The sequence below is a fragment of the Gallus gallus genome, chromosome 15 (genome assembly GCF_016699485.2).
Source record: "Gallus gallus isolate bGalGal1 chromosome 15, bGalGal1.mat.broiler.GRCg7b, whole genome shotgun sequence".
Taxonomy (NCBI): domain Eukaryota; kingdom Metazoa; phylum Chordata; class Aves; order Galliformes; family Phasianidae; genus Gallus; species Gallus gallus.
This window is the reverse complement of record NC_052546.1, coordinates 4,197,880-4,224,824: the sequence shown is the minus strand read 5'-3', so window position 1 is coordinate 4,224,824 and position 26,945 is coordinate 4,197,880. Positions and strand designations below refer to the sequence as shown.

Sequence of the window (26,945 nt, the reverse complement as noted above, 5' to 3'; positions counted from 1 at the left end):
TAGATGTTGCTGTAGACTAGATAGCAAAGACACAGTTGTTGCTTTAGAATGACTAAAGCTTTTATTTTGTGTCTCTCTGGTTCATTACTGAATTCTCATTCCTATAGTGAGTTGAGATTCGCTGGGTAGCCTCAGTGCAGGGGCAGATATGAAGTGCATCACTGAACTAATCCATACATCTCATTTATTTGCTTTGGCAGAGCAAATGGGCAGGTCAGAATGGCCACAGAGGTGTACTTAGAATAAAATTATACAATCGAATGACATAAAGGTCTGGTAGCTCAAACATCCATTCAAACATCTATGCATCTCCATCACACCATCATATCAGGGAAGGAGGGAAGTACTGAGACTTGGCTGCTCACTCAAACACCACAGTGATGGAACTGAGATTGTCCATAGAAACTGACTGACCTCTGGGCTCAAGCCTGGGCTATAGTGAACTCCTGCTTGATCTAAGTAGGTTGCCTAGCTCCATTTGGCATCTTCCCGTAAAAGCAACTTGCATAACTCAAAACCAAAGGGAAGTTTGTCTGAGTCATTTCTGCACAATAAGGGTTTTCCTCGTGGCTTCAGGAGTGAGGACAGTTCTCTTGAGTTCACATGCATCAGTGTTTGCTGGTTGCAGGATGGAGCTTGTGAGCCTTGTGCAGACTGTGCACAGTGCTCAGAGTAAAGCATTTTCATAATGCACATCTGAATATTTGACTAACTCCTCTCTCCACTTGTACAAAACCAGAGCTACAAACCTCCCCTGTTCCTTGTACATATACAAATTGGGAAGCTGTAACTGTAATCATTGCTGATGGCAAGGTCAATTTTGCATGTATACTATATGGAATACAATGTGTGTTCATACTACTGTAATCTGGAAAAACCCTTAGATATAAAATTTTAAGTGCTATACATCCACTACCTGCATATAGTCTAAAAGTGTCTGGCAACAGAAATCCATCTACATACCCAAATAATTCTTATATAGCTCAGAAATGCCTTTAGCATAATTTATGAAGGTTGCTTAGCTGATATTTACAGCAGCTGCAGTAAATCCAAGATGCTGCTTCAAACACAACTCACAGTGTCTCCCTAAGATGTAACCTAATACTGTCAAGAAGCGTCAGCCTTAAACAAATAACACAACATTGTACTAAATAAAGATCATGACAATCTAATGCTGGCCTTCAAACTTGAGATGTTTAGGCACAACTGAATTGTTTTTTCTTTTTTTAAAAGAAAAAGGTCAGAGAGAAAAGCAGTATTACAGAGGTCGGCTGGTTCACAGCTCAATCATAGTTTGCTATTTTGTAAAAATTCTATATAGAAAGCACATGATGAGAATTTGCTTTGTCCCTCCAACAGGGAGATAGGAAGGGTGATCCACCCCCTGTGTTTTACTGAAATGGCTGCTAGTTATTTTACTGATGTGGAAAATAGTTGAAGCAAAATTGCAAAGTAACACTGGGTCAGTTTAATGATAAAACCCACAGTCACTGCGTTTTTTGTCTTTTACTGCGTTTGTTCCATCCTTCTGAGGGTGACCGTGTATCCTGTTTTTCTGTATATCCATCTTCCATGCTTTATTTTCACACACTATGACTGTCACAGTGGCAGTAAAAGTCCCAAACAGCCCTGTTCTCCCCTGACTCCCCTACAGCTCATTTCAAAACGGTCAAAAAGGGTTAAGGCAAAAGCAGGCAGAGAAGTGAAGTGACAAGGCCCATGTCACACAGCGGCTTAGTACCAGGTTCAGAAATAGAACCCAGGTCTCCCGAGTCACAGGCTCTTAGATAACGCTGTCATCAGAAATAAAGACCAGTTGTAGGTTAACTGGTTGACGAGCACACACTGGTTTGCAGGAGGGACAAGTGACAGGCCTAAGCTTTCTCATCTTGTCATGCCTGCTCCTCGTCCAGGGGAGAGATGTGTTAAGGGAGGAGATGTCTTCAGAGATCCATTCTGCAGAAGGAGGGAAAGGGGTCACCAGTCCCCTGAGGAATGTGGACTTTGAAAAGACAGAGAAAATTCCTAATGAGAGGATTTGATAACTATTTTCCATTTGGAAAAATAAATAAATTAGGGGAAAAAAAACCAAAACGGTCTGAATTTAATCCTTTCATTCTAGAATATTAGTAACAATGGCATTGCCTTCCTAAAGCTGAAATGTTCAGTTTATCGATCCTTGGTGAACCTGTAACAAAGGATGACCCATGGAACTCAAAGTCATAGCATTAATAATCTTTTCTGATTCTCTCTCTTGTTCACTGGGAAGGATCCTATACTTCATTTAGTTCTTCAGGCCCTATTTGCATAATCATATCTCTACGGTCATTTTACTTGTCCACATCCTTCTGACACACAGCAGGCTGTCACACCACATGTAAAAGGATCCACACTTGGAGAGGTTCCCTTGCTTAACATTCAGCACACTGCCCTGTGTACCCACTTCACACCCAGAAACCATCTGCTATCAGGTTAGTGGTATCATTTGGTCTTCCTTCCCGATTTGGGTGGAAATTCAACAGCAAGCAAGATAGGATAAGTGTATATATCAGTATGGAGGGTCCTCTCAGGATGTTTTAGAGCAATAGCAACTGGGGCATTCACTCAGAACCATCTCCTGATGCACACTCACCCATGTTTGCATACAGATCAGCCTGCAGTGAAGAGAACAAGGATGCCCTACTGGCATCCTTGGCTTCCCAGAAGCTGTGTTGATCAGACCACAGATCTCAGGATGTCAGTCCTAAAACTTAATTTTGTGTGCTCTGATTAGAATATTGGAAACAAAGCCTCCACAAAGATATCCATCGGAGTCTCCGAGGTGAAACAAGTAGAACACACAAAAATGGGAGATTTTCTCATCTGTTCTTCTATACCAGTGCCTCTAAGAATAGGGTCATTTTATAAACAGTTTTCACTTCAGAAATTAAGCAAGAGGTCTTATCAGCAGGCAAATGTTTCAGCAGCTTGTTTGATTTCCTTAAAAGAGTTCAAATGCTCTCATGCCATTGCTTTGGTCAGGTGATCGGGAATTATACCCCCATTTCCTAATGCTAAGTGCAAATTTCATTTTCAAGTCATTCCTACCTTCATTTTGGTATCAGGTTGCTTCCCTTTCATCCCTGCTGTAATATGGTTGTGATAATGCCTCTTATGATTAACCACATTTTTACATATCACTTAAAAGACTTGCCTCAGGAAGATGGTATTTTAGGAAGGAAGAAGGATAATAAACTGCTAAGTACATTATTATGGCACATAGAAGAGCTTAGGTAAATAATTAGCATCTTACCTTATGCCATGACAAGGTATGAATCAGAGTGAACTTGTCACACTACAGTAAAAAGATTATTCAAGCATAACTTTAGATGTCCAAGGGGGAGAAAGAGATTACAGCCCATCCTGTTGTGTATTTTTTATTCTCCTGGCTCTGCAGAAAAGAAAATACGCTATTACAGCTGACTAGAATTTCTGATGGAATGCAGTGGGTTGTAACAAGTTTATCAAGTGAGCTGGTGTCTTCCACCACTGGAAAAAATAAAAGACCTGCTTGTGCAAGAGCTATCATTTCAGTAATCTGTGTCATTACATTCCTGTCTTTGGGGAGCTGTGCACGTACATGATGTCTAGGTTCAAATGGCTTCGCCATGGTTGGTTGCCTCCCATTCCCCAGGCAAGTTGGTCTTCTGCTGCTGATGTTGCTAGCTAAATAATTGGGAAGCGATCTCATGCAGTGAATGTTAACCTAATGCTTAGCGAGATTAGCAAAATAATTAATTCTGTCTACTCAGGACACAACTGGCTGGTGTAGACGGGAAATTATTTTTCCTTCAAAGTAGGGTGGGCATACTACTGTGGGCATTAACTTCACCAGAGACCAGGCAAGGATCTAATCGTTTTTCTTGTTGCGTGCTAAGGGTGAATCCAAGCACTTGGAGGAGTGAAAACAAAAGGAGAGTGCAGGAAGTGACTGGTGCTTGAAGTCGAGTGCTCTCTGGGGCCTCCCTCCAATGGCAGCAGTGAGCAATGCACCCTTAGTAATGGCATGTTGCCATTGTCTACACTGCACAGAGAAGTGCAGGTTGCAGGAGGAGGAGCCCTGTTTCAAAAGTATCATTGCTTCTCGGAATAAGATCTGGTCTGTATACAGAAGATGGTGCAGACAGAGTACACATGACCATTGCAAGATGGAATAGGAATCAACATGAAGCATCATTAGTATCTAGGGGATTACATGAGGACTGTGCCTCTTCAAAGGCATCCAACTACTACTGCCTTGTTTCCCCTCGGGGCATCAAAATGGCTGATTGTACCCAGGGCTACGCCCTGAAGAGAGCAGGCAGAACTGCAGGACAAAGTCACAAATCACTACTGACGACAGCAGGAAGATGATTTTTAGAGTCGTATACCCTGATATTAATGCTAATACTGTCCTATCATTGTGTGCATCTATGACAATCTCTAAAAACAAGTCTAAATCACTGACTATGTCTCAGGGAGATCTACTGTTTTTTTCACAACGCTTATTATCTCATAACTGGAAGTTGATGTCTCAGTCCTCCTTAACTGACATGAACGCTGTCAGAGAAAGAAAAAGTTTCTAACTTTTAAACTATGATGGAAACGAAAAGGCTAGACTTGTAACTATTTGTAATTATTTAATTGGGACTCTTCAGTTAATGCTGCATTAACACTTGGCATAATCTAATCTCTGCCTTACAGATGCGCTATTTTAAGCTTTAAAATTCCATGTCGCAATTTTCAGGATAAAGAATTCTGATTGTAATGATAGATCAGAGAGGAAAGTGACACGAGACAAGAATGCAAAGCTGTGATTTTTCTCCCTGGCCACAACTCTCCTCTTGCATTGTGCTCCACGGAATGAGGAGTAAAGACTAAGACTGCAATTAGATTAATTCTACAATTGATTACAAAAGGCTCAATGATTAAAAACAACTGTAAGGAACCAACATTTAGAAACTGAAGCAAATGCTGTTTATGCACTGGCAACTTTGTTAAAAACAGAAGAAAAAACCCTCAAGTCAGAGGAACAAGCCCAAGGTTTAATTTATATAAATTGCAGCCACCTGCTCACTCAATTTCCAAAAGAAAGCTTTTTCTGCATGCTATAAATCAATTTCTCCAGCTAAAGGAACCTCTGGGAGTCTTACCCATTTAATCTTCCATCTGAGTTTGCCAACCTTTCCCCTTAAACTATATGCTTTATTAGAAATTTAGTAAGTGGTTACTTTCAAATAACCAACCATTACCTGTCTCCAGACAACCAGATGCACACATACATTAAATGCAGCAAAACATGAAAAAATGCATAAAGGTAGGGAATACTGCTGCTCTAATGAAATATCGATTGTAAGCATAGAGCACTGTACAAAGGCACTAATGGCTATGGAATGAAATTCTGATATAGAGTCTGAAGAGCTGCTGGTATGTTCTGTTTTATATCATACCCAGTTGGCACTAACACCTTTCCACTAGGTGGCTGTCTCATTGATTGTCACTTGCAGAGAAGCACTGAGTGTCACTTAAGGGATCCAGAGTTCAGTGGAACAAATGTGTAGAACAGGTTAGTGTTATCACTTCATGAAAGCACGAATGAGTGCTAACTTTGCTATGCTATATGGGAATATATTTCTCCAGTGGGAACTAATTTTCAAAAGGGACTCACAAGATCCCAAGTGCTGCCCAAAGAACAAGACAAATACTTTTATCCTCCATTAAGTACTGATTGCCTCAAGAAAATAGGTTATTTTTGGTCTTGAACTGCTTGCAGGTCAGTAGAACATTTGGTTCTTCTGGGCCAAATTCATCCCGTGTGTAATTCCACAGATGTGTAAGGAAAATGAACACTGCTGACGTTCTGAAAGTACTTATAAATACTTTGTTTGCTATGGAGTTGGTTTTCCAGCTTCACTTCATCTAACAGTTTCTAGACATGCTCTACATCTATGACTGAAGTCATCACTATTCTTGTCTGGCCTCTTCCTTGTTTTGCTAACTGATTTCTTGCAGCTGAGCTAGAATTGAAAAGCAAACAAAACCTGAAGTCCTCTGTCCTGTTTTCTGAAAATGGTGTTTCCTGGAAATGGCATTTCTTTTCCTTGGAGATGGCTGTTGCATGACCACAGTGTAGGGTAAGGATGAGCTAGGTTCAAAAACAGCTTCAAAAATGCATCAGTGCCATCAGTTTCCTATGGCAGCCTCTGATAAGCAGAAGTTTGGATTAACTGGACTTCTAGCAGGTATGCACTTGACCAGTAAAACTCACATCCAGACAACAGTCAGCAGAGGAACCAGGATCTCAGTGAGCTTAGAAGCTGAATTCACTTCTATCAATCTACAGTTCGCACACCTGTGGTGCTCAGCCTCAGTGCCTGAAATGCTGACACTGGGACTTCACAAAACTTTTATTGCCCTACCATAGAAACTGTATTCCTAGCACATTTCATCTCTGGATGGACAGCGTCCTTCCACCTGTCTCAGTGACTGAACTAAATGAGGAGCAACGCTTATATCTAGGTCTTTTTACTGAAGTTTATCTGAAAGATGTGTTTATCAGTACATACAGTGCAGACCGAACTCACCCACAGCTGGGGTTTCTTGGGGAGTTCAAATAAGGAGATGGCATAGCATGTTTAACTGCAAGCATAGTAGGAAGCTCTGAATCAGAATCTTCATACTTGTAATTAATCTCTGGTATCCTATTGAAATGCAGGTGATCTTAGAAAACAGTGCTGTGAGCTTTTGGCAAGAATCAGAACTATTGATTTTGCTGGTGTGCAGAAAATATAAAAATACCAGTGGCTTAATTCAAGGTGTTTCTTCTCTTTGCAACAAAAAACTTTTGTAAGTGGGGAAATGTGTGGAAGATGAGAGTCGCTACCTGCTATTAGGTCAATCCATTTCACACTGTCTTGAAATCCTGCCACTTGGTTAATGATAAGTCTCTGAAAAATGTCTCTTCGAAGTATTGCCTCTACCATTCCTTTTGCACTTCAATTAAATATGATTTCTAAAAATTAAAAAGCCATTTGCTAAGAGAATCATAATTAAAAAGAGAAAGAAAAGATGAATCCAAACAACATCAAATCAAAAAGTGATTTACAAGTGAATGAGAACAGAGGTACCTGAGCCCATGTTCCTCCAGCCATGCTGCAGATGGGGTTTGCTCCTTCAGTCCTGAGACCTTTAGTTGAATTCTGCCCACCTATCATCCTGCACCGTCTCCTGAAAACATTGTAAAATGCATTTTAGCACCTGGTAAGTGATTTTTTACGTCCTGACTTGTATATGCTTCAATATTCTCACACACGTTGCATATTTGTTGTCTGTGGGCAGTTAGTCTGATTTATGAACTAATGTTAATGTACATTATTTACTCGTGCATGCTCCGATTTTGTGCTGCATAGTCTAACAGTAATGAGGTAAAAGAACCCTCATGGTTCTGCTTAAGGCATGATTAAGGAGTCCGTGTTAACAAGCTGGAGGAGAGGGAATTCCTATTGTAATCAGCGCAGCATCCACTGAGCTCAGCAGTGGCCTTGCAGGTGGTTTGTTAGCAGTAGGATTTATGATGATGGCTTGGGGAGCCTTTGAATCAAAATAAGACAGTCAGGAAGAAAACGATCACCCTCTAAAATTACGAACTGCCACGTCCCTCTGGCTCTTCCTCCTAACACTTCTGTGAAAATATCTCCTTTTTTCAATTCTTCACAGTATTGGAATTAAATTTTACCAAGAACTTCAGTGAGTTTTTTTCTTATGTCTTAACTAGTCCTATATAGTGTAATTCCTTTGTATCTTATCTTGGATATTCTCACCCTCTCCAAATCTGACAGAAGTGCTGAGGGCTCCACTGTACACAGGCAAGTCAAGGCCCCTCAGCACAAGCCTGTGCAGTGTGGATACTGCAGTCCCACTCCAGTGAATGTTTCATTCCCAGCCCATGCCACAACTTCAGATCTTTTAAGAGCAAATTGAGAAGTAATTGCAGGTAATGGTATGCAACTTCCTAGAATCAAGAAGGAATGATAAAGCAAGAGTGTCTCCTGGTTCATGCTGGGATCTGGCACACACTGGGTTTCTGTGTTCAAAGAACAAAAAACATTTGACTGAACTGTGAGATATTCGCCTAATGTATGAGAGATTCTATGTAGAAAGACTGAAAAAGCAGCAGCCATAACTCCATCACGAGACCTTATAGTCTCATGTTCCTGTTCTTTAAAGGCTTTCACAATTGGCTGTTCAACTTGAAAAGACTTGACCATAATCTAATAGAACTATAAATACCATTACAGTGAGTATGATAGAAAATGGGGAGGTAGTAAAACACAGAAAAATATCATGAGAATCAGCTGTTGGAAAGGAAAGGGCAAATCCCAGCTAGTGTAGAAATGACAGTGTTCCATTCCTCTCAGGATTTGCTTTATTCATCATCCCAGTGGCTGAATCTCCATTTGGTTTTCAATAACTTCTGAATCAAAAGCATCCAAGTATTATAGTCAAAATATTTATTACTGAAGAGAGTAATTCCACTGCCAGCTAGAGAGGAAATTAATCCTTTTGTAAGCCAACAGCAGGGAATACAGACCCAAATGCTATTCCCCTGGATGTGCTGGGACTGGTTGTGAATACAGCCTGGCAGAGGGCTGATAAAGGAAGCTGAAAGTACTGTGCTAATGCAGGAAAACCACTTCCATGGGGTTAGGACTGACATTGGAGCTCTGCTCTAGAGGTGGCTTTGTTACATTAATGAGCAGAGTTACAGTATTTCTATATCTACACATATACGTCATTGAACTCAGTGACAGAATCAGGATTAATTAGGTTGCATTTCGAGATCTCAGTTTTTGTGGATAGAAGGTGTTGGAGAAAAACAAATGACTAATTTTTAATTCACACTATTATGTCTTTCAGTTATAGCACATATGCCACATAAGAACAGAGTGCAGAGAGATTTCAGCAACACTCAGCTGCAATAGCATATGCTAGCGAATATCTACTTTATTCTATTTATTTTCTTTCAAATTCGTCTTTCAGCTCTGAGTCACCTCATGAGTCTGATCTCACTGGCAGGAATAACATCACAGAAGCCAGCAGAAGTACACTGGTGTAAAATTAGGATGTCTGAGATTCAGCATCAGATCCGCCATTTGTTGCATTCAAGTGTGAAGATTCAGACCAGTCGTAAGCTTCTAATTGGAAGGCAGAGGTCGCTTTGATAAATGCCAGAAATACAGATATGATAAAAGACCCGTGTTCAGCTTTGATTTCACTTTGCACAGGAGGTCGAAATGCAAAGGGGGAAAATAATCAAATAACAAAATCTCAGGTTAAGCGTTTCTTACTTAAGGATTTTAAGATTGAAGAACAGAAATCTCTGTTCTTCAGTTCTTCATTGGACTGCACTGGAGGCAGAGGACAGTGAGGTCTCCTTTACATCAGGAGACTGAGGTCTGTAAACCACCAGATCAGACATGTTGGCATCGGCCATTAAGGAAGCAGTGGTCCTCCAATTCATTTTTATGAGAAGGATGGTTGAGGCAGACTGCCTTGAAAGGGATACAAGAGTGAGATGAAATGAACACGATCTTCATACAGATTGGAGATACAAGTTCACCCTTGTTTTCAGAAGCAAAAATGATTAATGGAGTACAAGCACAAGAGACACGAGTGAACTTTAACAAACTCTGTAGCTTGCTGAAAGATATGATTTGTGAGCTGTATTTTCTCTATGGGCCATTCCTATCTATGCATCATAAATATGCACACTGGCTACAAAATGAGACAGAGAATCTGCCCTGGCCTTAAAATCTCTGAACCTCCTCCCTCCTCGTCTTCCCTGTCTGTGCATGTCTCACCCTCTCTGGATAATTTACAGGTGTAATCTCTTTATAAACTAAGCCTGAGAGTGGAACATAAGAACATAGCTGGGCATCAGAATGCCAGTGAAATGCAGAACACAGCTGCCATTTGACTGTTTCTTATTCACTGTAGCTGTAGTCCAGGTTGGTCAAATGGCAATTTTACCACCCACCCTGAGAAAGAAGCAGTTCATGGCTACCTAGAGGGGCAGATCAGAGATTAAGCGACACCTCAACCTCTTGTTCCTCTGATTTATCTCTCTTTTTTGGTTAAGAAGCTGACTTTCCCTTCTGTATGCAGCTACTTGAGCAGACTGCAGCAGGCACTGGGAAGTAAAGCACTGAGCCCATCCATCTTTCCTTCTTGCCCATCTGCATCAGTTTCACAGTCCCTGTTCCCTGCTCAGGAGCTGTAACCACTGAACAAGGCACAGCAGGGCATGGAGTATGCCTGCTCTCTCCCCAGGGTTCCTAAATAGCCTAAGACAATAAGGTTTACAACAATATTTCTTGCATGCAAGCTTGTAAATCCAGTTGCCTTTTTAGGCTCCCCTTTCTATCCTAGTTGGCTTTTGGCTGTAGGCAGTGTTTGTTGTGTAAATCAGCCTCTGAACCCTGGGGGCAATTTCATACAGATTTCTTGCAGAGCAGCTGCTGGAGTTGAAAAAAATTCTAACTCCTAAGGTGTTGAGATCCAGCCTTCTCATCTCAAGAGAAAACTTATCGTGCTACCAGCTACATGGGACCAATTCTGGCAAGCTGTCCCTTTCCTGGGTGATCTGTGGGATCCAGGAAAGAGATGACAAGGGTGGAAATGTTTCCAGTGTGGTTTAGCAAGAGCAGCAAGTCGCAGTGTAGTGCCTGGATTGAAGGGCTCTTAGCACATCTTGCATCCTCGTTAAGATTGGGGGATGCTTTTCAAATAAGGGGACTGGTTTGGCTTTGTTATAATAAAGCTGCCCTTCACTGACCTGAATGCTGTAAGGACTGATCTTGAAAATATCACTGACATCCAGTTGCAAATTTAGAGCCTATACTGAACTTAAAACCAAACGAAACAAATACTGACATATTACTATTTATCAGAGCTGGAGTAGAGAAATTTTGGAGTGAAAAAAGGCTCTTGAGTCATCAAGCAAAACCAGAATTTACACCATTATGCCTTTTATTTTTTTCTTCCAAGAAGAAAACCAGTATCTTACTACAAAAGTAATTGTCATTTTTAATCCAACTAAACAAGAACATACGATCTATTCAGATGGAAGGCCTTTTTGTTAACAGATTGTAAACTAGTTATAAAAAAAAATAATGAAAAGAACCCTTTGATTTGAAACTGTAGATAAAAGCTAGACCCACAAAGGAGCGGAGAGGAAGCAGAACAATCAATCATTCCAATACTTCCAAATGCAGCTAATTGCCTCCAGCACCATTTTAGCACCCTGGAACAAGTCAGAAATCAAAAGCTATTTAATGTCAACAGATCTAAACTATAGTAATGGTTTTCACCAGATTATTAGAAAGTAATTTTATTTAATTCATTGATGGGATTTATATCAAATTTCAGCTTTACCTAAGCCTTGGCAATGCACCAGATGAGCAAATGCCAACTTTGGATCCAGTGAGAATGATTTTCCTTTTGGATTTCAGAGATAGCTCTGTTATCTACATCCACAAAGACCTTTTTCTGCCCTGAAGGGCACTTGGCACCTCAGTGAAGACATTCTATTACAATTGCTCTTTCTTTTCCGTTCGCATTATCTAAGTGTTCCAGTAACAATGTATGATGAAGCCAAATGTTTGAGTTATGACACAACAAAGTTTTAAGTCATACTTCTGCTGCTTTCCTCCCTTCCATTCAGAGCTATTTCTACTGTTGGTTCTAATGACATGGTGAGGGAATAGAAACCCAAATGTTAGCATATCTTATGTTACCTCAAATCATTTTCAGTAACTGGCATTGTATCCCCCTGGCACAGAGCAGCAGTAAGAATAAAACCCACTTACGTGCATTTCCAAAGTCACAGAATGTTTTGGTCACTGCTAAAATCCCCAACTATTGCTTGCATACGGTATCCTACATATTATGGATTAGCTGAGATTTTTTTCCACAGGGATTTGTTTTTCAGTTCACTGAACTTTTGCCAAGGAAAGAGCTGGGAAAGGTTGTCCCATAAGAGCTATCGTGCATAAGGATTCATGCATTCCAATTAAAATTGGAACAAAATTCCAAGTTTTGTTTTGAAATACATGAGGAAGTTTTGAACTCTAAAGGAAAACATAAATATCTTCAGCTCTCCTTAATGAAAAGGCAAAATGTGTTTTTTGAGAAGGCAAGCATTTTTTTTTATCAGAAAAATCACCTTCTGCCACTTCTTTCAGCTCACACCTTAGAGCTCCAGATTCCCTTTGACAGAGGGCTATAGGATGCATATAGCACCTCTTAGGCAGTTCATTACAAGGTTTTTTGTAACTAACAATGACCTTTGCCCCAGGGACGTATATGTTGTACCGTGAAATGGAATGAGATTATGTGTTTAGCCACGAAAATTCATTGTATGTAACAGTTCAATGATCAGTTTATTTCTCCAACTTCAGTGCTTTCCTTTCAGAAGCACTCATTGTGCAGGCATCTGCAGCTGTGTTTAAAGCAGTTAGGTTTCACACAGGCACTCTTTGTTCTCAGTTTTGTTTTAAGTGTAAAAGTGGCTTCTTGGTTGGTAAAATATACCCAATACATCTAACGATGGCAATTATTTAAGAGCAGCAGTTTCCAAATAGCAGTTTTACAGCACAAAATTAACTCCTTAGCTATTTTGACATTAAATCATGCTTTGGAGACTTTGCATAGATTATCTTTCAAATTAAAAATGATTCCACCTTGCTGAGTCCAAAGCGAAGAGCAGGGCAGCCCAGCCATGAGGCAGAGGGCAGTAGCTGTGAGGTGCTCTCCTGTGCGCTGCATTCTACTACCAACACGATGTTCTTCACATCTGAAGCACACTCAATTTCATTAAGAGGTTGCTAAAGATATTCTCGCACCTTTTCCTTCTTCAAAACACATCTAAATTACATCAAAAGCCAGAGAACAAGGAAAATCTCCTGCAATAGCAGTGAAATATGTGTCAGAAGAGAGACATTAGTTTCAAGTTTTGGGGAAGGCAATGAACAACAAAGAAAATGGGATGATGCCCAGCAAAGCTAAAAATTCAAAGTTAAAAATTCATCCTCATTTTGTTAACCACATGGGTTGATGGGATATGCTCCCAATTCCTTCTCTGCTGTATTACCTAAACTATTATTCCCTTCTCTGCATCCAGTTCCCTCTTCCTCTGTTCACAGACCCTGCCTGTATTCTGCACTATGACACCCAATGGGCGAACTCATGCTCTTCCCCTTCATGCCAAGGGAAATGCAGGCATAAAGGGTAATGATGACCATGGCTTGTGTTGGTAGTGGTTTTGGCCTTGGCTTAGAAAGCATTTTTGAGATGTATAATACTCTGTGCACATAGTACAGAATAACAGTAAGCCTTTGAGGTTAAAATAAGGATACAGCTGTGAAAAGGATAGGTAGATCCTCATTTTACAAGACATGGCAAAACTATTATTGCAGTTTTCCACTGCAGAAGCGCTAGGCCTTGGGGCATCTGAGCTGATACCTGTGACACTGGAGAGCCACTGGGGACCTGTCAGTGCAGCGTGATTGAGAGATGCCCAGCCAGTGCCCCGGGCAGGCTGCAGCCCTGCCCCCCTGGGGGTGCCTCCCAGGGTACACAGATGCCCAGGCTTGGGAGGACGTCTGGGGACACAGAGGAACAACAGCACAACTCCAGAGAAAGCAGTCTAAGACAAGCAGCATTAATAGCTCCCCAAAAGTGGCTCTTCTCTTCAGCCTTCATTTGAAACCCTCGTGAGAAGCTTAGAATAAAGCTTAGCCTCTGGAATATCAAAGATGGGTGAAATACATGTCACAAGATTCCTTTAAGGACTGATAATTATTGCAGAAGATTCTATTTTCAGCACAAAGATCTTTCCCCCTTTTTGTCTAGGGGACAAAAAAAAAAAAATGCATATACATTTTTTCTCCTTTGGTGCCTTTCTCCTTAGGTTTTGCAGAATTTGGCAGCTTGATAAGGTTGATATGAGTGCAGCGATTTCTTTCAGTTTTACACTTCAAATTCCATCCTCTTTCCTAAAAAAAAAGTCTCTTCTGTCATTAATTTTTGCACATTTTTCCAAAAAATGTGATGTCTCTTTAGCACTCCTCTTTTGTTGTCACAAGTCTAATTGACAGTTTTGTCAGGCCTGGGGGCCTGACCAGCATACGATGTTCTCAGTCTCATCACATACTTACCAGTACCATCAGCAGGGGATGTTCACATGGATTGAAGACAAGATATTAATGACTGAAGTTAACAGAAGAAAAACACTTAAAACCTGCTTTGACACCCTTTGAAATCAATTAGCATATTTTGATTGGATTCATCAGACTGTGGGTCAAGCCCACAAAGCATCCTCTGATGCTGAGTGCCCCAAATCCTTACCAATATACTATCATGAGAGAAATCTTTGTTTTTCATACAGGTCAGTCAGCTTCTGCTGCATCTTTTTTACTTTACCATCATGCACTTCAGTGCCTGGAACTGCCACATCATTCTCCTTCCCTCGTTCATTCATTCAGTGGGAGAATCAAACCAGTGTCTGACTGTATTTCAGCTCCTTCCTTCCCCTCACACTGATTTCTGACTTCATACCATAGCATTAAACAGAAATGCTATCCTATTAATGTAACAAATGAAAAGTGCATCTCAGAGGAAACAAACACCTTCAGCAGCATAAAAATGCCATTCGTATTTATGTTGCAAGAAATGATGGTCTACATCCATTTGAAATGAGGAGCTAATGGAAGGTAGGCCAAATGTCTTAGGCTCAGAAGAAGTGCTGTTTTCACACTCCATTATACTATACATTACTGGAGAGCAACATGAATCTGCAAAATATGAATGCATTAGCCTTGCAGAAAGTAATCCACATTGCTAAATCAGGGTTCATTTCACCTCCAGAAGCTTCATGCATTTGTCACAATTCCCTTGACATGTATTCAAATTCGCTGAGTTAAATCCATAATATTGTCATGTTCATAATCATATGTTTATCTGTAGAACAAAAGTAAGCTCCTATTCTGGAAAGTAAGTTTTATAGGGGCACAGGGGCTGTCCTCTTTGTGCAGTGTTTGGGCATCATTTACTTTAGCCAGATCAGGAATGGAATGCTGACAGCAGGTGTTGGTGCTGCCCCAACTTATCATGGTGATTACATCCAGAGACAAAATGCTCTACCTGCTTTTTAGAGTCCTACTCAAAGACTGTTTAAGTCAGTGGGAGAACTGCAATGGACTGTGATGGGCTCCTGGATCAGAACTCTCCGGAGAAAACTTTTCCTGAAAGGGATCCTAGAAGACTGAAGCACCGACATCCCTCTGGAATTAATTTAATTACTTTGAAATCTATAGACCCGTATTTCTTCCATTTCATCATGGATTTAGTGAGAGATTCTACACTGCTTCCTTTCTACTGCAAATATTTAAACACATGCAAAGTACAATTTTATTATTACTTCTCTGTCTAATTTCCCGGTTCAGGCCCAATGCCCCAAATGGATCAAAGTAGAACAGAGATGAACGACAGCTTAGTAAAAGAGGAAAGGGAGATATTCTCCCTATTACTTCTTTACTTCTCTGCTCATTGTGTTAAACCTTGCTTCATGCGGCTTTTATCATGAACTGTGAGACACTCATATGACATTGTTGACCTAAATTTTGGTTCTTTGCTTCATTGGCTCCTGGTCTCATAAGATAAGCACCTTTTTCAGTTGATACAGGCTGGAAGTATAATAGGTTGAACATCAGCCACCCTAAATGGAAAGTCTGTCAGCAGACAAAACACTGTACTGGAGATTGAATGGAGTAGAATGAACAGAGTGAAGTGAAGCATAATTAAATATGTGGGAGCTATTTTTGAATCTATTGAAATGGGAGACAATTGAATGGAAAAGAGCCAAGAGAGATTCGGTTATGCTAGAAATGGAAAAGTGAAGCTGCATGTCCAAGGTTTGGACCCAATCACGTTATGTCTGAATTTCGAAAAGGTCAAGACCTTGTAGCACTGTAGTTTGGTTTAACCAAAGAAGAAACGGGGCTAGCAGTGATGATGGCAGCTGCAAGCAGTGCACAAAGCCCCGAGATCTTCAGGAAGAAGATCTCTACATGGGAAACACTAAAACAGTGTAATTCTTCTTACCAGTTTGTTTGGGTTTTTTGCATTGATCTGTGGATTTTACTGAGATTGCCTACAGTTTCAGATGTCAATAACTGTGGATTAATCCAATTGCGACAAATAAAATGAAGTTGCTACACACAGACACTGCCTGCCTTGTCTGAGAATTTCATTTTGATGTGGATTTACCTTCATAAATACACAGCTGCCTCCATATTGCTGAATAAATGCTCAGATGAGTACTAGTCATGGCTGAGCTAGTTCCAGCAACTGGAGACCAGACTGCCTGGGCATGATTTTGGACTTTGCCTTACTCCTTGCGAAGGAGCATAAGAACTTCTTTTGGTCTCAATCCAGTGCAGAAGACATCCTATAAGCTTTAACACATTATCTCCAAGTGAAATGCATCTTGCACTAGATAGAACAGGTAACAGTAAATTAGAAAGCATAAAATGTGCTCACAAAGAGGGATACTGAAGCTAGCATTACTTTCTGTGCAGCCCTGCACAACATAAGCAGCTGTTTCCACTGCAGATTTCCATGGAAACATTATTGAAGTTCCTCCTGAGCAGGTTGTTCAGGCTGGGATCCCACACAGACCAGGATTAGCCATCTCCATAGTCAAGAGAGAAAGGGGAAGATATTTCCAAATGACCAATTATCCCCGTGTTCTAGAAATCTGCCACTGGCTCTTGAAGAAAGCTGGGTGATGTGCTTAGATAGTATTTTAAGATCATTGAAGTTAAAGTAGTTAACATCTGGAATATTCTGGAATTTGGTAACAGTGTCCTTCATCAATTTATGCTCCTTTTCATGGGAGGACCTCCCTGGAGGTCACTGCAGGCAGTGCACGATTAATGGCAAGCTAGGCAAGTGCACAGTGCTTTGGAGTCCAATCAAACTCTTAAAAACTGTGCCCTATATTTCAGTCCTTTAGCATTTTTGGATTGAATTACTTCTTTCCATTTTTTTGTTCATACGCAATTTGATTATTACTGGCAACCTCCATGATTAAGACCTATAAAAGCAAAGAATGATGGACCAAAGGACTTGAACTCAATTTTGTAGAGTTTTTAGTTCAGAAAATTCATGAAGCAAAACACAGAAATTTAGAAACGTGACGGTTAGTTATTTCTTGCTCTTAATCAATTAAATCTCTTACAGGTATTTGGATGACCCATGCAGCTTTTAGAGCTCATTTCAGTTCACAAAAATAGATATAAGGAAGAGAAAATGTAAAATCATCTTTCTAGGCTGAATAAGTACAAATGGCAGGCACTTAATTTTTTTTTGATAAACTATTTAGTAATATTTATTTAATGATTGCCCAATTCAGCTACTGTAACATTCTTTAATAACTCATAAAGCATATTTTATGCCAGCCATGAGATTTAATGGCATCACAGTGGGAAGAAAATCTATCTTGACATGAAGCTTCTGAAAGCAATGGTAAAAAATGAAGCTGGGCTTTTTGGAAGGGAAAAATATTCTTTTTATTGAGGTAAATGCTTTCTACCAGCTTCTTCATCTGTGTACGGTAGCCAGGCAGCTATTATATGCGATTCAAGTCTGACAGTTGAAGAGCATGATGCATATTAGTGTGGGTAAAAGTAGTTGTGAGCAAGTTAAATTTAGACCTTATTACCTGCATTATGTTAATGCCTCTAGGTGCTAACAGATTGAAACCCGTTGTGATAGACACTGTACAAGCATATAGCAAGACAGAAGTCATTCAGGGCATGGACTGAATCACAATAGACAAGACAGAAAAGGGGTAGGAGGTTTGGGGATGAAAGCAGAGAAAAATAAAGGAAGTGGCAGAGCCAGGGGAAAAAATGGCGTGTGAATTTTTTTGGAAAAAAAAAAAAAAAATCATCTGTAAGTGAGCATTTGTCAAAGCTGCAGAATGTTTTCATGAGCTGTATTCTTCCCTATGCATATGAAGGAGAGACATTCTAGACAGTGTAGACCCAGGTTCAAATCTGGTTTTCAAGGATAAAAAGACTTTTGATCCTTGATCTCCGGAAGAGTGACCTAACAGCCGGGATACTGCGTCTCGTCCTCCCCCAGGGTCTGTTCCTGAAGACAAAATACAGACGGTTTTCAAACCTGCACAGGGTTTTGTGGCATAGGAAAATGATTTTCAAGACATCTCTTCTTGGGACATCAAGCTACACCTGCAGAGGCTGCCCCCAGCTGCCCTGGCCCTCTGCTCTCCCCAGCAGACCGTGCAGTCGTACGATAGAGAAGCTGTGGGTTGTTTTTTTTTCTGTTTTGATTTTTCCTGACCATAAAACCCACTGCTTCCTTTAGAGGTTTGGAGCATTCTATTCTGACCTTATTAAGCAAATAGCAGCAAGTTTGTAGACTTTCCTAAGTACACCCACAGGGACTCTTCTGTCTCTTTTTCAGTTGGAACCACTGCTGAAATATCTCACTGGCAGCTCTGAGCTCGCTTTAACTCCATGTGCCTGATGCAGGGTGTGGTGGAGTTTAACACAGAGCCTCAAAACAAACTGAAATTACTTAATAGATTACCCATACCTACTAATAACAATCACTGAGCTCTGACGTGGCACGATTACGGCTTGAAGCTGTGACAAAGGAGGCAGGGAAATGAAAACCGCTACTGATGTACTGATTACTGATTATGGTCCCACACTGTTTTATTTAATAGTTAAATACTTGCGCAGAATGACTTAATACAAGAAGACGCAGAACATGTATATGTTTAGATATCAGATTAGTAGCTGACAAGCTTCATCTTATCATGCTGTATTTCTTTGTCTGTTATGCAATTTCCATTTTAATGTCCTGAAAGGTGACTATTGCACGGTGACAGGCAACAAAGTGAGTTCCCATGTTTGAGGGTTTGGAAGGGCTGTCATCACACAATGGTTGGAGGCTTCTCTCTTGCCTTGCTTTGCAAGGATGTTAAAAAATACTCCCCCAGGAACAGCCTAATTCCACGCTGCAGCAGCAAATGAGTGGCTGTCATTCTGGTGAGGTTTGTTTTGAGGCTTAAACAAGGGCTGATGGCATGCCTGAAGGAAGGCAAATATCTCTGATATTTGTCTGTTTCCCCAGAATTCCTTACAATTCAGCAGGAAAAACGTTGATTCCTCTCTCACTCTCCCACCCCCCTTCAATTGTACCTGTGCTCTCTGGATACCTGAGAGGCTGTCTGATGTCACCACAGGTAAGTTGTAAAATAAGATGCATCAGAACTGTTATCCTCTAGCAAGATCATTTTAACAGCAGCGTTGCTATAAACAGTGTCTTCAGCTTTACCAAGCTTAGTAACAGCAGCAGGAGAGGCTACTGAATACAAGTCTAGGATCTGTCAATAGGTACTTACCTCCTGCAGCACAGGAGTGCAAAGACAGAAAGTGATATGTAGCACTGAGGTATCAACACAAATCTTGATATTGTGCCACCTTGTTTCTCCATCATGTCCAATGTTCTTGAAAACTCGGGACAGAAAGGCCAGCCTCACTGGGTTCTCAGGGCTGAAGAGAAGATGCAGTTTCAGGGCATTGCCAGTTCTGTATGGGAATACAGTTTTCCACAGTTAAATGCCAATAAAGAAGGAACCATCTAAGTAGCCAATACTTTTCTTTCCTTTCCAAGTCGCCTTCCTAACCAGTTCCTTCATTTTCATAAGTTTGTGAAGAGCTGAAATACCAAAGTTAAAGGGGTCAAACCAAGAGGTCAGATCAAGCCATGAACACTGAAATCAAAACAATCCTGTAAAACAAAACATCAAAACTTGTCACAGCTTGGAGATGGAATATGTGCCAGTAGCAAATGAGTTATGTGGCCAAGGTGAGTATCAAGAACATTGCTTTGTAATTTTCTATTGCAGATCATACAACCTTATTCTTGGAAGGGCCACCAAAACTTTAATTTATTTATCCTCACAATATATTACAGTATGGAGAGAGAAGAAATATTTTTCCCTTCATTGAGACAGAGAGGGACCGAGGGACCAGATGAACGCAGAATATATTTAGCCACTTACTTCACATTGAAATGGCATTACGGGAGAATTAGAACAGGCAATATGTTTACATAATTTATTTACCTATATTGCTATAAAACTCAACAAAAGCATGCTAGCAAAAAGCAATCTGAGCATCTCCTGCAGTCTGAGAGCTCAGCAAAGATAAAACAGAGTATCTACCAAATACACTCCTTCTTTTGGTGTGCCCCTGACACTTTACTTAGTGACTGATTAATATTTATGCAGACCACCACTTCAATTAGAAACCTAGTGAGATTAATTGGATGGAAAAATACTTGCAAAGCAGAAGATAAAGTAAAAAATAAATCAAAGAGAGCTTTTCTCTCTTTGTCTATTGCCACCAAAATAAGGCAGGCAGTTACAGGTTTAGTACAGGGATGTACCCCCTAAAGTGTTTCCAAACTAATAACCTTTGAAACAGGTTTGCAGCCTTGGAGAGGTAGCAGAATACACAGGGGGAAAAGATTTGATTTAAGATGAACACTGCCTCATGCACTCATTAAAGCAGTCTGCTCTACAACAAAGTGTCACAGGGTCGCATCCAACTCAGAACAATCTCAGTTTTGATTATTTTACCCCCTTAACCCTGTGGGCTGCATGAAGTGAACCTGGTGCCTTGATCTTGGAATATCAAATCATCAGGAGAGGGAGCAAAACGTTGCTGTACTGATAGCCATCTGGTGGTACCGTGGCAGTGTGTACGGCATTGCATGCCCATGAACAGCAAAGGGCTTCAAATCGCAGTTCTGCTTTTTTTTGCCATCAAACATCTAAAGAATATCACACTGAGATTTCAGTTAACGTGTGTGTGTGTTTCACAGGCTGGTTCATGTTTAAAACACTATATATATATAAATATATATATATATATATATGAAGAGGAAAAAGAAAAAGCTCCAAGTGAGCCCAGAGTGGATGAAAGCTCCTGCTGCAGTCTGCAAGTCACAGCATTCCTTCTTCTTGACTGCATTCCAGTGGGCTCATGTAAAGCATCTCCTGGAGATCACAAACTTTTCCAGCAGCAGGGGAAGCTGAAGCTCATGGACAGGAAGCTTCAGGTTTTCAGAGTGCACTTGAGCATAAAGACATCTCTCACTAAATGCACCCTATTTCAGTCCTTTGCTTCTTCTTCTCATCAGGACTGTGTGGTTTGGTCACTGGCAGGCTGAGGAACTTCACTCCCCGGGTGTTACACAGATACAGACTGATGCTGATCCTGGACTAGCAAATATTTGCACTTATCCTGTCAGCCTGCAGTACACTGCCAGCCCTCCACAGAATTCTGCCTAAACATCTTCAGAGAGCACAGCCTGGTGATGTGGACTTTGACTTCCTCAGCACCCTTATGGCAAGGGCTGCATGGTAAGGCAAAGCCTAGCTCCCGCCCTGCTCTTCAATAGCAGCTTCATTGCCAGACCTGTGGTCACACAAGCCATTGGTTCCTCCTCTCGTTGCTCTTCCCTCTGTTTCCCCATAGCTGCCACATAAGTGTTCATATTCATTGTTTAGCATTTGCAGATACATTTTTTTAAAGCCCAACCTAAATATAAAAAAAAAAAGGAAGAAGCTGCCTGCTGTGGCTTTTAATGTTACCTCTATATTTAGGCAATGTCTTAACAATGCTTCAATTGCAAGATAGTTGTGGAGAATTTACTTTCATAAGATGCAAGCTCTCTAGCGGTAGGTATTATGCAGAAAGAAAAGCCTTACTACTTTCATTCTCCTGAAAATAAAGATGCAATTAGATCTCTGCAATTAAAGAGAACACTGCAAATGTACATTTCCATTTTCTGTGGTAATTTTTCACTTCTATCTCCAGCAATATATCACTTATGCTAAAAACTGAGCCATGAAGTGTGGTAATTTACTATCGAGCCCCAGGAATACATGCTGCTCTTATTTACACCCAAGGGGCCTGAGGTCACAACCTGGTGTGGAGCCAACATCAAGAACTGTGGGGGTGATATGTAGAATCATTAGTTTGGAGGCAAGCAGAGCTAAGAAAATATATGTTATTAATCATTACGACTCATCCTATCCCAGTGACCAAAGACAAGCCCTGCTGTGTTACCAGGCTGTAAAGGTCATGCAAGTGGAGAAAGTCCACAAGCTTCAGCCTGCAAAGCAAAGAACTATGGAGATACTCCGAGCTGTATATATTTCCCCAGAGAGGTGCCCCATCCCTGCAGACACCCAAAGTCAGGAGACGGGGCTGTGAGCACTGATGGCGCTGTGGGTGTCCCTGTGCACTGCCAGCAGTGGGACCAGATGGCCTTTAGAGGTCACTTCCAACTCAAATGGTTCTATAACTCTGTGATACGGATGAGGATATCTTCATAGCCTAAAACCCAAAGTGACCTACTGAGATACTATGTGAACAAAATAAGATAGAATCAAAGACAGCGCAAACAGCTTTTTATAACAAAAGATCTTATACTGTTTTCCATTACAACTCCACTTACCTACATCATACATTAGTGCAGAACCTGCTCATTTTTCCATAACAATTTAAATAATTGCCTACATTTCTCACTTGTGATTCGGGCAGGAGATTTTACCTGACTGGAGGAATAATGACTCACCCTTTTGTCTCTCCTTTCTATAGATGTTGCCCTCCTCAGAAGCAATGAACCTGTATACCTCGTCAATTTTCCTACAAGTATAATTCAGTTATCTCAGGGAAACTTTCTGATCACTTGCATCTGAGTGAGGAGAGGAGCAGGACCTACTCCACTTCTATATGCATTAGTACCCCACTTGGCTTCACAGAATGAATTCAGAAAAATATAGGAGATTTCTTGTAAACAATCAGATCCCTCTTTCCCCCCTTGTTGAAATAGAGGGGCATTTACTTGGAAAGAAAATATCACACCTTTCCCCTCTCCTTTCTTTTTCCAATGAACCATATGTTTCCTCAAATCGTGGCTCCCCATACCACCCCAGTATAAATAAACGAGGTCTTCTGAACAAAAAAAATGTTTGTGTGAAATGGAAAACTAAGTTTCATTCTGCTGTCCTTTCAAATGGTTATTGTGGATGATAGAAATAACTGTTTGTCAACCGAAAAAAAAAAAAAATTATGGGGCAAAATGTTTCAGCCTAAATTATTCAGCTAATGGTTATTACCTCTGCAAAATGGCATAAAGAGCCATGCAATGCTGCAATGGCTGAAGCAATTTTACTGCGGTAGCTACAGCAGCAGTGTGAAATGTCTCCCTTAAGACATCACTCCAAACTTTGGCTTTCTTGGAGGAAGATCCACTGCACTTGCATAGTAGAGTGGAAGGGCTCAACTACACTCTTGTGTTCACTGCTTTCTCGTTTCTGGCAGGAAGTTTGGAGCTGTCTACATGAGCTCAGAATCTTATTTGCAAGGTTGCTCTTCTGCTGCTGGTTTTAAGCACTGGTTCGTGCAATGCTAGTTTTTCCTGCTGCCGTTTGGAGGTGTTTTCTGCTTTGATGGACAAGATGCTGGGAATGTGCTTCCTTCTAACAGCATAATTCACAGATTCCTCAGCCTTCTTGGCATATCGAGCGGGAAATGGCTTATTGTGCACTCTCCATGTGCACTAATTTTGGCAACCCTCACACTTAGCATAAGGAATGTAGGATGCCTTTGGCTCTATGCCCCCCCCAACCCCTAAAAAAAGACAACTTATCGGTGGTTAGCGGTGCTGTCAGAATAGAAAGTTTGCCTCTCCATTTCTACTAAAGCTGGAGTGGGCATGGGCTAGGTTACGGATGAGATCTCTACCCAAATCCAGCTCTGGCATGAGCTGGTGCAGCTCCAAGATCAAGGGAAATCCTGTTTGTTGCACAACTCAGGGTACACCCATGCTGGCTCCTTGCATTTCTTCTTCTCTTCTCTTTCCTCAGCAAAACTCAGTTGTGTGATACACAGATGTGCCTCCCATGCTGTCAAAGTTTTTTCCAGTTATCTCAGGACAACAGCTTTCCCTAGGTGCATCACTTCTTTTCCCCTACACTAATATTTTCTGCTGAAACAGCAGATGGAATGGTACATTGTGGGTAAGGAGGGCTTTGACACAGCTTTGAAGCCTACACAGACAACACTGTTTTCTCTCCAGGCTGCCCACCAACAGGAGATGCCAGGCGCTGTCTCTGTGCTAGCACAGGCGCATCCTCCTCCTTTTGTCCTCATTAGGAGCATGTGGGCGCTGCTCCGAGTGCCTGTTCTGGCTGTTCTGCATCATTAGCAATGCCAACAGGTTTCACAGTGTCCTTCTGCTACCCATCCCTTCACCACCACACACAGTTGAGCACAGGAAGAGAACAAACAGATGCTGATTGCAGTGCATGGAAATTATTTCTTGAAAGCTCAGGTGACCCTGCAGCTTAAATAACTACCCTCCAGAGCTGCCTCATATGGATTTTTGTATACATATATGTATATTGGCTTAGGTCTTGGATAGATCAGCCATTACAGTGACAACATGGATACGACTATCTGATAAGTTTAGGATTCAACCATCCCAGGTGCCCTAGATGAGGAGATCAATGGGGCCAGCTTCTTTAGGAGATCTTTCTCTAAACTGATCTATGTGCAAAAGTGAAAAATCTGCTGCAGCAGCAGTTCTCTCTCTCTCTTTTTTTTTTTTTGTTTAGAGTAGAAAGTATCTGTTATCCCTCCACATTTCTTACTCACTTGGCATTCCAAAGAACCTGGAGCCTAAATATATTTAATATACATCTATAGATCAGTCACAGACCATTTATCACTATTTTACAACATAACAGTGAGCTATAGATCATCCCTTTAGAATCATCAGAAGGGATCTAGCTGCTCAATAGTTACGAGCTTTGAAGGGAGCAAGTATGGCAGATACATTCTGTTCACACAAACCCCCCTTCCCAGCATTACTAAGCAAAGTGCTGAAAATCAGGAAAGGTTAACACTAGGAATGTATATATCACCACAGAACCACTTTCTACACTGTTTGGAAGAGGTAACAAAAAGAATAACACTGATGGCACCAAGTTATTATTGCGGTGAGGACCAGGCAGCAGACTCTTCGCTTGAAGAAATGAACATAAGCTATGAGTTGGGGTGTAAAGCCATGCTGAAAAATGGGTTTTCAGGATCTGAGGAACTTGGAAAGAAAGTTAAAGTGTACGTTATAAAGCATCTGCCTCTTGTTTGTTACTGCCTACTTGGCTGAAGGGCTAAATAAGTAAATAAGTAGGAAAAAGGGATATAACAAAAAATAAATGCACATTTCCATACTCATAATCAATGATTTTTACAAGTGCAGAATGGGAAACATAGGCCAGTCCCTTTTCTGAAGAAAAAGCATCAGATTTTAGAAGGTCAAAAGCAGAATAGGAGCCAAGAGCTTGATAAACCATAGAGAAAACACAAATGGTAGCTTAGCTGTGAGCCATGTGTCACAGCACAACGTCCCCTACTTGCCTACAACTGTACTAAGTTTTGGAAACTGCACTTCAAGAGAAAAGTTGACTGATTCCAGCAGTGGGACAGATCAAAGCACCGGGCGTGTGACTGTGAGGGAAGGCTGAAAGATTTGGGGCTGTGCAGTCTAGAGAATAGGAGGCTAAAAGAAGGGATAACAGTCTTCAGAGTACATAAAAGGCTGATGTAAAATAGAAGAGGAATGAGTCCCTTTTACCTGCTTTTTTAAAGGAGAAGTCATAGTAATGAGCTGAGTCTGCAAAGGGGAGATGGACTATAGGAATCCATGGATTCCGTATGCCATACATATCAGCTGAGTGAAACCGGACAGTCTGGAAATATTGCAGACATTTAGCCCATCCCAAGGTCTTGCCAGGCTTGGGAAATCACCTCTCTGTGGCTGTATCCTGGCCAACAGCTGCAATAGGCCCAGGTTTGGGAAAGGGTGAAATGGCAGCGGTGGTGATTTTCTCTGCAGGATTTACCATTATTGATGCAGAAGAGTGCAATGCCCTGAGCCTCCTCCAAGTCAGTTCTGTGGCATTCTGGAGTTGAACTTCTCAAAGGAAATGGGAGTAAGGCACTCTGTTGTCACTAATAAGTGCTCTGCATTGCTTGCATCTCCCACAGTTGCGTGGTCTCCTCCTGCTGATGCTCTGCAGATAAAAAGCTGATCACCAGAGCCTACTCAGTGTCTGCCCAGTCTTGTTTCCCATTACATGTTTAGTGAAAGAAATGCAGCCATTCTGAGGTTTTAGGTCTACCAAATGGAATTCTAGTGAACAAATCCTGAGAAAACAAGTTATTCCTTCAAGTGATGCTACAGATGTGAAAACGGGCTCCATGAAAACACAAGAGAAGGTAGCTTTGCTTGTCCCAGTAGAGTACATGCCGTTTGCTTACAGGATTCATTTTCCATTGGATGGCACAGAACTGCCCTAGGAGCAAGATCTGTGATGGTAATGTCTCAAACACCATTTCTATGGCATTGCTTCCCTTCACTCCATGCCCTGCCTGTGAATTTGAATAAATTATACAAGATAGCACGACAAGGGAGCATTAATGGGCCATTTACCACTTAGAAGTGCATTAATGGGTCATTAATGTGTACCCTGCAGTGTTCTGCTGTTAGGACTCAGTAGATATTTTGTACTTTTAAAAAGATTATTCATTTTTTAAAAGTAATTTTTTTTCCCTTTGGAATAAATCTTTAAATTATTGGGGAATAATAATTTATGAAAGAAGAATGAAAAGACAGAGTAAAATAAGAACAACAGCTTTCGATTGTTCCATGGACATAACTGTCCCAGCTGGTGTGTGCACAGAGGAAGATGG

At 41.0% G+C, this 26,945-nt stretch overlaps 1 long non-coding RNA gene across 3 annotated transcripts in view; it reads right to left on the bottom strand.

Annotated features, from left to right (window-relative positions):
- Positions 1-26,945, bottom strand: part of LOC107051609 — a 282,400-nt gene that overhangs the window by 62,726 nt on the left and 192,729 nt on the right. For all 3 annotated transcript variants that reach the window (XR_005840128.2, XR_005840129.2, XR_006931552.1), the window contains 2 exons: positions 19,514-19,700; positions 7,146-7,245 (listed from right to left, as the gene is read on the bottom strand). This is a non-coding gene — a long non-coding RNA (uncharacterized LOC107051609). The remainder of the gene's footprint in view (positions 1-7,145; positions 7,246-19,513; positions 19,701-26,945) is intronic.